General features: G+C 37.8%; 2 non-coding genes across 2 annotated transcripts; both read right to left on the reverse strand.

The window, feature by feature from the left end:
• Window positions 1–4,049: 4,049 nt before the first annotated feature.
• On the reverse strand, window positions 4,050–4,156 carry LOC141723134 (small nucleolar RNA R71). Its single transcript, XR_012576124.1, has one exon. It is a non-coding gene; the product is annotated as a small nucleolar RNA R71 (small nucleolar RNA).
• A 3,376-nt stretch (window positions 4,157–7,532) lies between these two features.
• On the reverse strand, window positions 7,533–7,639 carry LOC141722830 (small nucleolar RNA R71). The gene has a single exon (XR_012575830.1). It is a non-coding gene; the product is annotated as a small nucleolar RNA R71 (small nucleolar RNA).
• Between the last annotated feature and the right edge of the window lie 5,396 nt (window positions 7,640–13,035).

The raw sequence follows: 13,035 nt of genomic DNA on the forward strand, positions 1-13,035 counted from the left end.
CATAAGATCATCAATTGTGGAAGGTTGAGATGCAGCTTCTTGTAACCATTGGGAGATGAGGTGAGGTTCTTGTGGTTGAGAGGTGGAAGGTTGATTGGTTAGGTGTGAAGGGGATAGGGTAATAGAACCATCTATGACAGGAGTCACGGTTTTACTCACAGTTTGCACTGTGGTTATGATAGGGTGTTGTTCTCCACTTGTGGTGGGAACCTGCATTTGAATTGGAGGGGATTTGACTGGGTTACTGTCATGTGCACCATTCTCAAACCCTTGTGCTTCTTGCAGAGCACTGTCACATAAATGTGATGATCTTGCCTCTCCCATAGCAAGGTCATTGGCAATTGAACTCCTAACCTCAATTGTTAGTGCAATTTCAGCTAGGGTTGTGAGGGGAGTTGTTACTATGACAGGAACCTCCATTTGAATATGGGAGGATTTAGATAGCTCCCCCTTAGGAGTACTACCCTCAAACCTAACAGCCTGTGAAGGCTGATTTGTACGTGAAGGTGCATTTATTACCACCATGGGGTCTTCAGTGAAAACTGATGAATTCCCCATGTTTGTGATGGTGTCATCAAGGTATACCCCAGCTAGTAGCCTCTCCCCATCTAGATTAGGTGCCTGGGTGGTGAGCAAGGTTTCTTGAACCAAGTCACTTGAGTGAGATTGCACTTGAGAATTAGATTCATGTGCTGTGTAGGAAGAAGAAATTTTAGAGATAAGAATTTGTTGATCAGAGGTGAGTGTTGGCAGCTCCCCTTCAATAAGTGAGGAAGCTTTAGGGGATGTGCTCTCCTTGTATATGCGATCCATATTTCTCCTTCCAAACACTTGAATTTGTTTAAGTGATGGTTGTGCAGACTCATTACATGGTGCACTAGAGAGAGTGCTCTTTTAAATAGAGACACCCTGTTGAGAGGATGCCCCTAGAGTCTGTTTTGGTCCCTGTGTTACAACTACATCCTTTCGAGAGGATTCAGAGGTGGCTTGAGTGGCCAACTCTAAGTTTTTAGCCTTCTTTGGTTTTCTTTTGACCAAGGGTGACTCAGGTTCAGTCTGTTCCTCACCACTCTCATTTATAATTGGTAAAGGTGTATGATTTCTCTTCTTTTTACTCACTTCACCCTTTCAAGAGGATGAAGTGGTTGGCTTCCTAGCAGCTACTGGTATATAAGAAGGGGTATCAGTATTGGAAGGTCCCTGTTGGTGTTCCTGTGTTTGTACTTCCACAGGTTCAGGGACCATTACTGTACTAGATTGAGTTACAATGGACCTCATGTCAGGAATATGATAGGGATAAGTCCTAAATTTCTCCAACATGAATATAGTTGATTTAAGACCCACATGCACCTTGTTCTTTGTAGATAGTGATCCAAATAGAATTTTGGACACCTGCGTACAATTGCTTATTAATGATCTATCTACTCCATCTATCATATATATGTCATTTACTTTATAGTTTAAAGCTGACATAATGAATCTAGGAAGAAATATTTCCTTACCTCTTGATGTTAATGGCAATGTTAGCCTGGTGCTCAATTCCTCCAAGATGTAGTGTCCTACATTTATCTGTTTGTTGTGATCCATTGAGTAGACCAGCTTCTGGAAAACACTTAAAATGTTATCAAACCCCGACTTTCAGCAAGTGAAATCCCTGATTACTAAATCAAAGAGAAAAGACCATTCCCTCCTCAGGTTCTTTGTGTTCATGCTTGACAGATTAATCTTTTCAGAATAATTGATGAAGTCCATGAATTCATAAAGCTCATCCTGAGTTGGAACCTCCACCAGCTTGTCAATAGGTATGCCCAAAGCCATATTGACATCATTCTCAGATATCTCCACCTGTTGGCCCTTGATTGTACAATTTATCACTATTGATGCTGCCTGATTCTCATGCACCACTATTCTTGTCACTGCTGTATTTCAGAAATCCCCTAACACGTCTAAGTAGAGTACAGGATTAGCAGTAAGATCTCCCACAAAGTATGTTTATTAAGTGGCATTCATATCCACTTATAACGCTTCGTGAAGCTTCGAATTGGTGTTTTGTACTCGAGTTGTTTATGTTTTTGATGTGTTTGGTAGTGTTTTTTGCATTTCAGTCATAGTTGAAGGAAGAAGGAGATTTAGCACTATTTTGGTGCTAAATTGGTGTTAGGAAGGAGCCTTGGATGTTCACTCATTGATCGCCATTAAAATCAGCAATTAAAACATAAGCAAGAATTTTTTCCAGAAGGTCAGCGCGCCCGTGCTGTGCTAACACGCGCCCGCCGGTTTGTCAGAGATATAGTGCGCCCGCACTGGGATAGCGCGCGGCCACGCCAGGTCGAATTCTGTGATTCCTGATTTGATTAGAATACTGATCTGCTGGACTTCTGGATTGATTGGGTTGCTATATAAAGACAACTTAAAGACATTTTTCATAACGGAGACCAAGGAGAAGACGGGGAGAAGACCTAGGAGCACAAATACAACGAAGGTGAAGAGAATCTAGTTTATTCTTGTGATTCTTTATTTAAGTTATAATCTTGGATGTTAGTTTTCTTGTTTGTTGAACCTATTACTCTTAATTATGTACTTTGATTATTATTCAGTTTATAAAGACTTAGTTTATTATACCATGCTTTCATCAGAACCCACGGTGATGATGAGTTCGGTTATTAACTAATCGTTATCGTGGGGTTCTAGCAGATTTACTTATGGATTTCAATAGTTAATTTTTTTTCGATATCTTAGTGTGTGGTGATTGTATGATATCCTCGTATTGGTTGTGCTTATTCGTCTTATGAGCGTCACGAACTTATAAGATAGCGTGTTAATCTCTATTGAAGTGACAGTGAGTTTAGGGGTTTAGAACTTGTCATGCTAGCATAGGTTCATGTATTTATGCATGATTCGTAGGTAATTTTAACCATCTTACTTGCCCTATGTAATCATGATAGATAACTTGCGCATTAAACCTTTATGTTGTCAAATTCTATAGACATATAGGGTCTCAACATACTTGGTGTCTATTCAGCTTCTATCTCTTTTGTGGATGTCTGGTAGTAGGGTATTCGTGCAACGAAAGTTTGCATCTACTAGTTTCGTGTTATCTGATTAGTTGTCATCACCATTGCATGCTAAGGTTAAGAACAATTACTTTGAATGAAGTAGTAATGAAGTTAGAATCCCATGTTTGTCTCATATAAGTAAATCAACCTCAATTCTCTTAGTTAGTTGCATGTTAGTTGATTCTTAGTTATAAACAATCTCAACTTGTTATTCGTCTTAGCATTGAATAATAACCATACCATCGTTGCATAAGTACACATTCTTATATTAACCTAAACCAGTCTCTGTGGGAATGAACTAGAAAGAATTCTATATTACTTGCGAACGCGTATACTTGCGTGAATATTAGCGAACTAACAAGTTTTTGGCATCGCTGCCGGGATTCGGTGTTAATTTTTAGTTTATGTGCTTGTCATTAGTGGTCGTTAAAGTTCACTGACTCGAATATTTTACTTACTTGTTTGCTTGTTGCTTTTCAGGTACTCTAGAGAGCGTGTATACTAACGCGTTCTCGATCTCGTAAGAGAACACTGGATAAAGCGGAGGAAGTAGTTGAAGAAGTTTTTGTTGAGAAGAAAGTTGAAGAAGAAGCTCTTATCAAAATGGGAGAACCAGTTGTGAATCCAAAGGCCTTGATGGATTACTCTCAGCCAAAGATCAATGATATTCATTCTAGCATCATCAGGCCAGCCATCGCGGCTAACACCTTTGAAATCAAGTCAAGCACGATTCAGATGATACATAATTCAGTTCAGTTTGGGGGTTCTCCTATAGAAGATCCCAACATACACATCAGAGATTTCATCGAGATTTGTGACACTTTCAAGTTCAATGGAGTTTCTGAAGATACTATAAAGTTGAGGCTTTTCCCATTCTCGCTGAGGGATAAAGCAAAGTGTTGGTTGCCTTCTCTACCACCCGGTTCTATCACCAAATGGGAGGATCTTGCTCAAACGTTTCTAACTAAATTCTTCCCTATGGCGAAAACAGCTGCAATCAGAAATGCACTTACTCAATTTCCACAGCAAATGGGAGAATCTTTGTGTGAGGCTTGGGATCGCTACAAGGAGATGCTTAGGAAGTGTCCTCATCATGGGATGCCTGACTAGATAATTATTAACTGCTTTTACAATGGGTTGGGTGCAACTTCTAGACCCATGCTTGATGCAGCATCAGGAGGATCCTTATGGGCTAAAAGCTACGATGAAACTTATGAATTGATTGAACTGATGGCTGCTAATGAATACCAGAACCCAACTCAGAGAATGCCTCAAGGCAAGGTAGCAGGAGTTCTGGAAGTGGATACAGATACTGCTATAGCTGCTCAGCTTCAGGCTCTAACGATGAAGGTGGTTTCTTTGGCTAATTTTGGAGTTAATCAGATCACTAGTGTTTGTGAGCTTTGTGCTGGTGCGCATGATACAGAGCAATGTGCTATTTCTAGTGAATCAACTCAGTTCATGAGCAACTTTCAGAGGTCACAACAACCAGTTCCAGCCACCTATCATCTCAATAACAGCAATCATCCTAATTTCAGCTGGAGCAACACTCAGAATGCGGTGCAACAGCCTTATCAGCAATATGCAGCAAAGCAATACAACCCTCCTGGTTTTCAACAACTACAATATGCACTAAGACAACATCTCCAACTTCAGCAGCTACCACAATCTAATGAAAAATCTGAATTAGAGGAGTTGAGGCTCATGTGCAAGAGCCAAGCGGTTTCTATTAAGACCTTGGAGAATCAAATTGGTTAGATTTCCAATGCCTTGCTGAATCGACAACCTGGTACACTTGTTAGTCGCTAAACACGCGCTAATAATACACGCAAGTATACGAGTTCGCAAGTAATATAGAATCTTTTCTAGTTCGTTCCCATAGAGACTGTATTGGTTAACTACTTAATTCACACACTTAAGCAACAATGTATGGTTATTATCCAATGCTAAGACGATAACAAATTGAGGTTGTATTAACTAAGAATTAAACTAATAATTATAACTACGAGATTTAAAGTTGACTGAATGAATATATATGACAAACATGGGATTCCAACTTCATTAAATACTTTATTCAATATCCTTATTGTTCTTAACCTTAGCATGCAATGGTGATTACACTAATCAGACAACACGAAACTGATGAACGCCAACTTTCGTTGCACGAGTACCATACTACCAGATATCCACAAAAGAGATAGAAGCTGAATAGACAGCAATTATATTGAGAACCTATATGTCTATAGAATTTGACAACATAACGGTTTAAACACAAGTTATCTATCTTGATTACACAGGGCAAGTAAGATGGTTAAAATTACCTACGAATCATGCATAACTAATACATGAACCTATGCTAGCATGGCAAGTTCTAAATCCTTAAATTCATTTTTGCTTCATTAAGAATTAATCCACTATCTTATAAGTTCGCGACGCTGTTGAGTGGCATTTATGACACTTATTTATGCTCTAATAAGCTTGGAATTGATGCATTTGTACTCAAGTTGTTAAGTATTTTAATGTATTTTCTAGTGTTTTTATATTTCAGGCATTATTCAGGTAATCAGGTGAATTAGCATTGTTTTGGTGCTAATTTGGCGTCCAGGTGGTGTTGGAATAAAAGATCGTGGAAAGCCGGCTCGAAGCAGCAAGATTTAAGAAGAAATCTGAGTTTTCCCAGAAGGACGGCGCGCCCGCGCTGTGATAGCGCGCGCCCGCGCCGATGCCGAATTCAGGAATCCTGTTTCTAATACAATTCTAAAAGGGAAGGCTTTCAGATTGTTGAGGGCTGCTATATATATTCATACTAGGTCATTTTAATAAAGAGACGGACCAGAGCGTAAGGAGAAGATGACAGGAGACCTTTAGCACAATTCAACAAAGGCGAAGACGATCTAGTTTATTCTTGTGAATCTTTGTTTTGAGTTGTAATTTGGATGCTTGTTTCTTGTTTTGCTGAACCTATACTCTTGTTTTTATTTGGTTTAATTATTCGTATAAAGACTACGTTTGCTATATCATGTTTTTATCGGAACCCACGTTGATGATGAGTCCGATTATGGGCTAATCGTTATCGTGGGGTTCTAGCGGATTTATTTATGGATTTCTTTAGATAAATTGTTTAATGCCTTAGTATGTAGTGATTGTATGATATCCTAGTATTGGTTGTGCGTATTCGTCTTATGAGCGTCACGAACTTATAAGATAGTGTGTTAATTCTTAATGAAGCGAAAATGAATTTAAGGATTTTGAACTTGCCATGCTAGTATAGGTTCATGTAATTGTCATGCATGATTCATAGGTAATTTTAACCATCTTACTTGCCCTATGTAATCAAGATAGATAACTTGTGCTTAAACCGTTATGTTGTCAAATTCTATAGACATATAGGGTCTCAATATAATTGGTGCCTATTCAGCTTCTATCTCTTTTGCGGATGTCTGGTAGAATGGTACTCGTGCAATGAAAGTTGGTGTTTATCAGTATCATCACCATTGCATGCTAAGGTTAAGAATAATAAGGCTATTGAATGAAGTATTTAATGAAGTTAGAATCCCATATTTGTCATATACATCAATTCAGATAATTTTATTCTCGTAGTTATAATTGTTAGCGTAATTCTTAGTTATAAACAATCTCAATTTGTTATTCATCTTAGCATTGGATAATAACCATACATCGTTACTTAGGTGCATAAATTAAATAGTTAACCTATACGGTCTCTGTGGGAACGAACTAGAAAATATTCTATACTACTTGCGAACTCGTATACTTGCGTTTATTATTAGCACGTTTTTAGCGACTAACAAGTTTTTGGCGCCGCTGCCGGGGACTGCAGTGTTAATTTATAGTTTATGTGCTTTCCATCAGTGGTTGTTAAAGTTCATTGACTCGAATATTGTTACTTATTTATTCCTTTTCTGGCTTCAGGTACTCTAGCGAGGATGTATGCATACGCGTTCGTGTACTCGCAAGAGAACACTGGATAAAGCCAATGAAGAACTTGTGGTGGTTTGTAGGGAATTTTTTGAGGATAAAGAGAAGTTAGAGGAAGAAGAGAAAGTTGAAGATCCAATTGCAGTAGCTATGGGTGATCATGCAGAAAATCTGAAGGCTTTGATGGACTATTCTAAGCCTAAGATTAATGACATTCAGTCTAGCATCATTAGACCAGCCATCAGGGCTAACACTTTTGAGATCAATTCAAGCATGATCCAGTTGATACAGAACTCAGTTCAGTTTGGAGGTTCACCAACTGAAGACCCCAACATGCACATCAGGGATTTCATCGAGAATTGTGACACTTTCAAGTTCAATGATGTGACTGAAGATGCTATCAAGCTACGTCTCTTCCCATTCTCTCTGAGGGACAAGGCTAAGTGCTGGTTACACTCTCTACCAGCAGGGTCTATCATCACTTGGGAAGATCTTGCTCAAAAGTTTCTCATTAAATTCTTCCCCATGGCGAAGACTGCCGCAATCAGAAATGCTCTTACTTAGTTTGCTCAACAAACTGGAGAATCTCTGTGAGAGGCTTGGGATCGATATAAGGAGATGCTAAGGAAGTGCCCACACCATGGCATGCCTGATTGGATGATTATTAATTATTTCTATAATGGATTGGGTCCTACTTGTGGCGCCCTCCAAACCCGGGTCAGAAGTTTGGGGTCCACACACACACACTTTATTTATAACTTGCTTATAACAATAATAAAGATAACAATAATATGCAGTGACCCTATTTACCAACTACCACGGATCGCAACAGGTTAAAGTATGCACACAAGCCACACATCTACTTATATTACATACCGTTCAAATCCCAACTATTCCAAACTCAAAATTGAGTATTAAACATTATTACAAACTTTTACAGACTTAAATTATCCCAAAAGAAGTCTACTAGCTCAGCTCAATCAACCTGAAATCCTAGCTCTCGCGCTGGACTGGGGATCCGCGGTACCAACCGGTTCCTTCTTAACTGGAAAAGAACAGAAACAATATCGCACAAATGAGCTAACTAGCTCATCAAGTCACAATGACAAAACTGAGAATAATGATCATCAAGTGAACATGATTATGATATCAAGTGCACAATGGATTATGATTTAGAATTGGATATTATATTTTCATGTTAAAAACCAAGGTTAGGCTGCTGATCAGTCACGCACTAACCCCGAGCAAAGCACACAACACTGCTCTAACTACTGGATCCAAGGCACACATTGGCCTAACTTGACCATTATATGGTCTGACCACGAATCTGGTCCACAATTTTATAAAAACAATCCAATTCTAACATAATAACAGAATAAACAATAATAATCAATAACCAGAATCATTAACAACAATGAGTGTTTAACAATGAAAGAGTTTCAATCCTTGTAAGGATCAATAAGGTCATTTCAAAGCTTGGATGTTGGGTAATGAAAGAATTGGATAACAAAGGAATCAATGTTTCAGGATTTCAAGGATTTGGTCTTTCAAAGCATAAAATACAAAGATTTGATTATGTAAGCAATCTGGTTCAGTGTTTAATATTTAGTTTGTATGTATTTGTGGAGTAGGATCGTATACTTTAGGTTCGTGTTTGGGTATACAACAATCAATGGTATAGAAAGAATAAGGTTCATGGCTCAAGAACAATAACTGGAATCAGGGTTTGGGTTTCAGTGCTTCAAAGCACTCGCAATATCAACAAGACTATCAAGTACTACAATATCTCGAGAAAGTTCAGAACACTTGCCTGGTATTAGCTTACTACACTGCACTCGCTTCCAATCACAATCGTCTTACTCCTCAACTGCCTGTTTCCCTTTCCTATGCCTTGCCTCTTCTGCTCACATATCATAAGCATCTATCAATAATTGACTCATAGAGTTCTATTCAACACATACTTCTATCTACCCTTCGTTTTACCCAAATCCAATTAACGGATTGAAAGTTATGCAATAATCAAGTAAACACCAAATATATAGACTGATAGTCAATCAACAAGTCACATATAGCACATAATACATCACGTAATCAATGATATATTATTTATAAAGAAGTCTCGGGTCATAAATAGGCTTTCTGATATTTAAAATGATTTTTAAAACATTTTTCGGAATTAAAACGGGTCGTTGGATCAATTTCGGGTTAATAAACAGGATTCGGTAGGCCAATTCTGGCTCCGAAACAATTTTATACTAATTATCGAGCATTGGAAATAATTTAGAATAATATTTTAAAGCTCGAAACTATTTTTCGAAATTTTTAAATCATTTTTAAATAATTAAATCTAATTAAATAATTGATTAAAATCAATTAATAATTAATTTAATCAATTAATCAATTAATTTTCGAATTAATTGACCAACTAATTAATTAAAAATTAACTGAAATTAATTAACTAATTAATTTAGATTTATTTTTAAATTAAAAATAATTTTCGGAATTAAAATAATAATTTTTAGAATTTTCAGAAATTAAAAATGAATTTTTATAATAAAAATAAATAGGAAATATGATTTTTAAACATTTTATAAACATGAATCCTATTTTTGAAAACTTTGCAAATTACAGGTACTAAACTTCACCATCTTCAAAAATACAGGAACTAAACTGCAATTTTGCAGTTCCAGTCGCCGGAAAATCGGGGGTGGTCGGAGAACTCACCTCCGGCATCCTCCCACCACCATCACCTCCAGAATTAAACTACACAACACCAGGAACCTATATCTGCAATCAAAATTCATCAATAACCCCAGACTTGGCCGGAATTTGATCAAGAAACTCGCCGGTTTCCGGCGGGTTCGACGTAATCTTCAAAACACAACTTCCTTCTCTACATACCTCGTTGATTCATGAAACTTGTATGATTAGATTGCAAATTTCACAGAGAATACAATACACTATACCACAACATCAATCTATTTCAGAATAAGAAACCCCCAAATTTCAATTAAGAACATTCATACGGGTTATAAACCCTAATTTTAAAATTCGAAAATCAAACTCAAATTTGAACATGTTATTGAACTCCAAATCAGGCGTATAATATATCAAAATCATCAGGAAAACAAGCTCTACAACATGCAATCATCAAATCATACAAACAATCATCCGAACAAAAATTCACATTTTTAATAAATTTAATTTGAAAATAAATAAATTTCCAGAAAATAAACCTTTGATTCTGCAGTGAAACAAAGCTCAGAATCTGATAGAACACTTCAAATCCTTCGTTTTGGTTACTCAAGCTTTGAAAACAGAGATCGGTAACGCCTTCGTTTTGCTGTTTGATTCTTAGAACAGTTTATGTAATTAGGGTTTTTCTCTGAAAATTATAGAATTAACTATCTGCAAATGATTTTGATACGAAATAAAATACGGAAAAAGGCTATTTATTTTTACGGAATATTAGTATCCCGTTGGATCATTCCGGATATAAAACGGTACATTTATTTGTAAAAACTGATCCAAACGGTATCGGTTTTCGGGATAATTATCCAAATCAGTACAATTTGTACTGCGGTCTTGGTCTCAGCGCCTGGTTACACGTATCACGAAGTGATAATTGGGATAGTTTAATAAAAAGCTCCTGTTTATCGAAAATACGGGTTTTATTGATTTATCGGAACGAGTATTGTATCGAAAATGTTGCGCCGGGACCTGCGCAGAACAAACCGTACGCCGGATCGAAAAAGTCGAAACATGGAATATGCTCGGAATATTACAATTAGGTTAGGAAGGAGTTCTCGGAAGAGTTTCGGGTTCCAAAAATGTAACAACGGGTGACGTCAGTTGGTTCCCGTTTTTTATAAAATAGATTTTAAATACTCGGAAAACGATTTTAGAAATTTCATATGATTCTTATAAATCCATAAATCATCATAAAATTAATTAGGAAGATATGACAATTATCTATGTTTTATTGTGGACATATAAAAATTAAAATACTCAATTAATATTATTTTTGAATATCCAAGTACACATAACATTTAACAATTAACTCACAGAATAGATACTGAACACACATAATAATTATTTAATAGCAAAAATAATCACACGATATATCCCGGATATTACACTACTTCTAGACCCATGCTTGATGCAGCATCAGGAGGAGCCTTGTGGGCTAAGAGCTACGATGAAGTTTATGAACTTATTAAACTGATGGTTGCTAATGAGTACCAGAATCCTTCCCAGAGACTGACTCAGGGAAAGGTAGCAGGAATTCTGGAGTTGGACGCAGCAACTGCTATCGCTGCCCAACTTAAGGCTTTGACAATAAAGGTGGACACTTTGGCTAATTATGGAGTAAATCAAATCGCTAATGTCTGTAAGCTTTGTGCTGGTGCCCATGAAACTGATCAGTGCGCAATCTCTAGTGAATCAGCTCAATTTGTGAGCAACTTCCAGCGATCGCAGTAAACAGTGCCAGCCACCTATCATCCTAATAACCGCAATCATCCTAATTTCAGCTGGAGCAACGCTCAGAATACAGTTCAAAAGCCTTTTCAGCAGTATCCAGCTAAGCAGTACAACCCCCTGGTTTTCAGCAACCACAGTATGCACCAAGACAACAACTCCAGCTCCAATAAGCTAATGAAAAATCTGAATTAGAGGAGTTGAAGCTTATGTGCAACAGTCAAGCTGTTTCTATCAAGACCTTAGAAAATCAAATTGGGCAGATTGCCAATGCCTTGCTAAATCGTCAACTTGGTACATTGCCTAGTGACACTGAAGTGCCAGGAAAGAGGGAAGCTAATCACTTTGAGGTCTGGGAAGGTTGCGAATCCCGAATAAACTCAAGAGTTAACTGCAGAAGCTGGGACTGAGAAAGAAGCAAAGCAGCAGGATGAAGAAGTGGAACCAAGGAAGACTACTGTTGAGCACATTCCGCCTGAGGGTAATACAGGGGAGAAACAGATCTATCCTCCATCGCCTTTTCCTAAGCGGCTGCAGAAGAAAAAGCTGGAAAAACAATTTGAGAAGTTTTTGGAGGTGTTCAAGAAACTTCATATCAACATACCTTTCGCTGAGGCTCTTGAGCAGATGCCTAGTTATGCAAAGTTTATGAAAGGTATTCTCCCTCGGAAGGTGAAGCTAGATGATTTAGAGACTGTCGCTTTCACGGAGGAATGTAGTGTTCTGCTGCAGCAGAAGTTGCCTCCAAAGCTTAAAGATCCAGGAAGTTTCACTATTCCATGTACTATTGGAAAAGTATCTTTTGACAGATGCTTATGTGATTTGGGAGCTATCATCATTCTGATGCCTTTGTCAATTTTCAAGCAGTTGGATCTACCTGATCCTAAATCGACATATATGACTTTACAGTTGGCCGACCGTTCTATTACATATCCGCGAGGTATTATGGAGGATGTCTTGGTCAAGGTTGATAAACTCATCTTTCCTGCTGATTTTGTAATTCTTGATTTCGAGGAGGATAAGAAGATTCTCATAATCTTGGGAAGACCTTTCTTGGAAACTGGCTGAACCTTGATAGATGTGCAGAAGGGTGCGCTTACAATGCGAGTGCTGGATCAGGATGTTACCTTTAATGTGTTCAATGCCATAAAATTTCCTACTGATAATGGGGAGTGCTTAAAAGTGGAGTTGGTCGATTCGGTGGTCACATCGGAACTTGATCAATTGCTAAGGTCTGATGCCTTAGAAAAAGCCTTATTGGGGAATTCAGATAGTGGAGATGACGAAGGTGAAGAACAATTGCAATATTTGAATGCTTCTCCCTGGAAAAGAAAAATTGATATGCCTTTTGAATCTCTTGGAATGGAGGAATTGGACAAAGCTCATAAACACCTCGAGCCTTCTATTGAGGAAGCCCCCTCTCTTGAGCTTAATCCTTTACCTGAGCATTTGAGGTATGCATTTTTAGGTGATACATCTACTCTGCCTGTTATTATTGCATCTGACCTTTCAGGTAGTGATGAGGAAAAGCTTTTGAGGATTCTGAGAGAGTTTAAATCGGCAA

Source organism: Apium graveolens, chromosome 4 (genome assembly GCF_009905375.1).
Source record: "Apium graveolens cultivar Ventura chromosome 4, ASM990537v1, whole genome shotgun sequence".
Taxonomy (NCBI): domain Eukaryota; kingdom Viridiplantae; phylum Streptophyta; class Magnoliopsida; order Apiales; family Apiaceae; genus Apium; species Apium graveolens.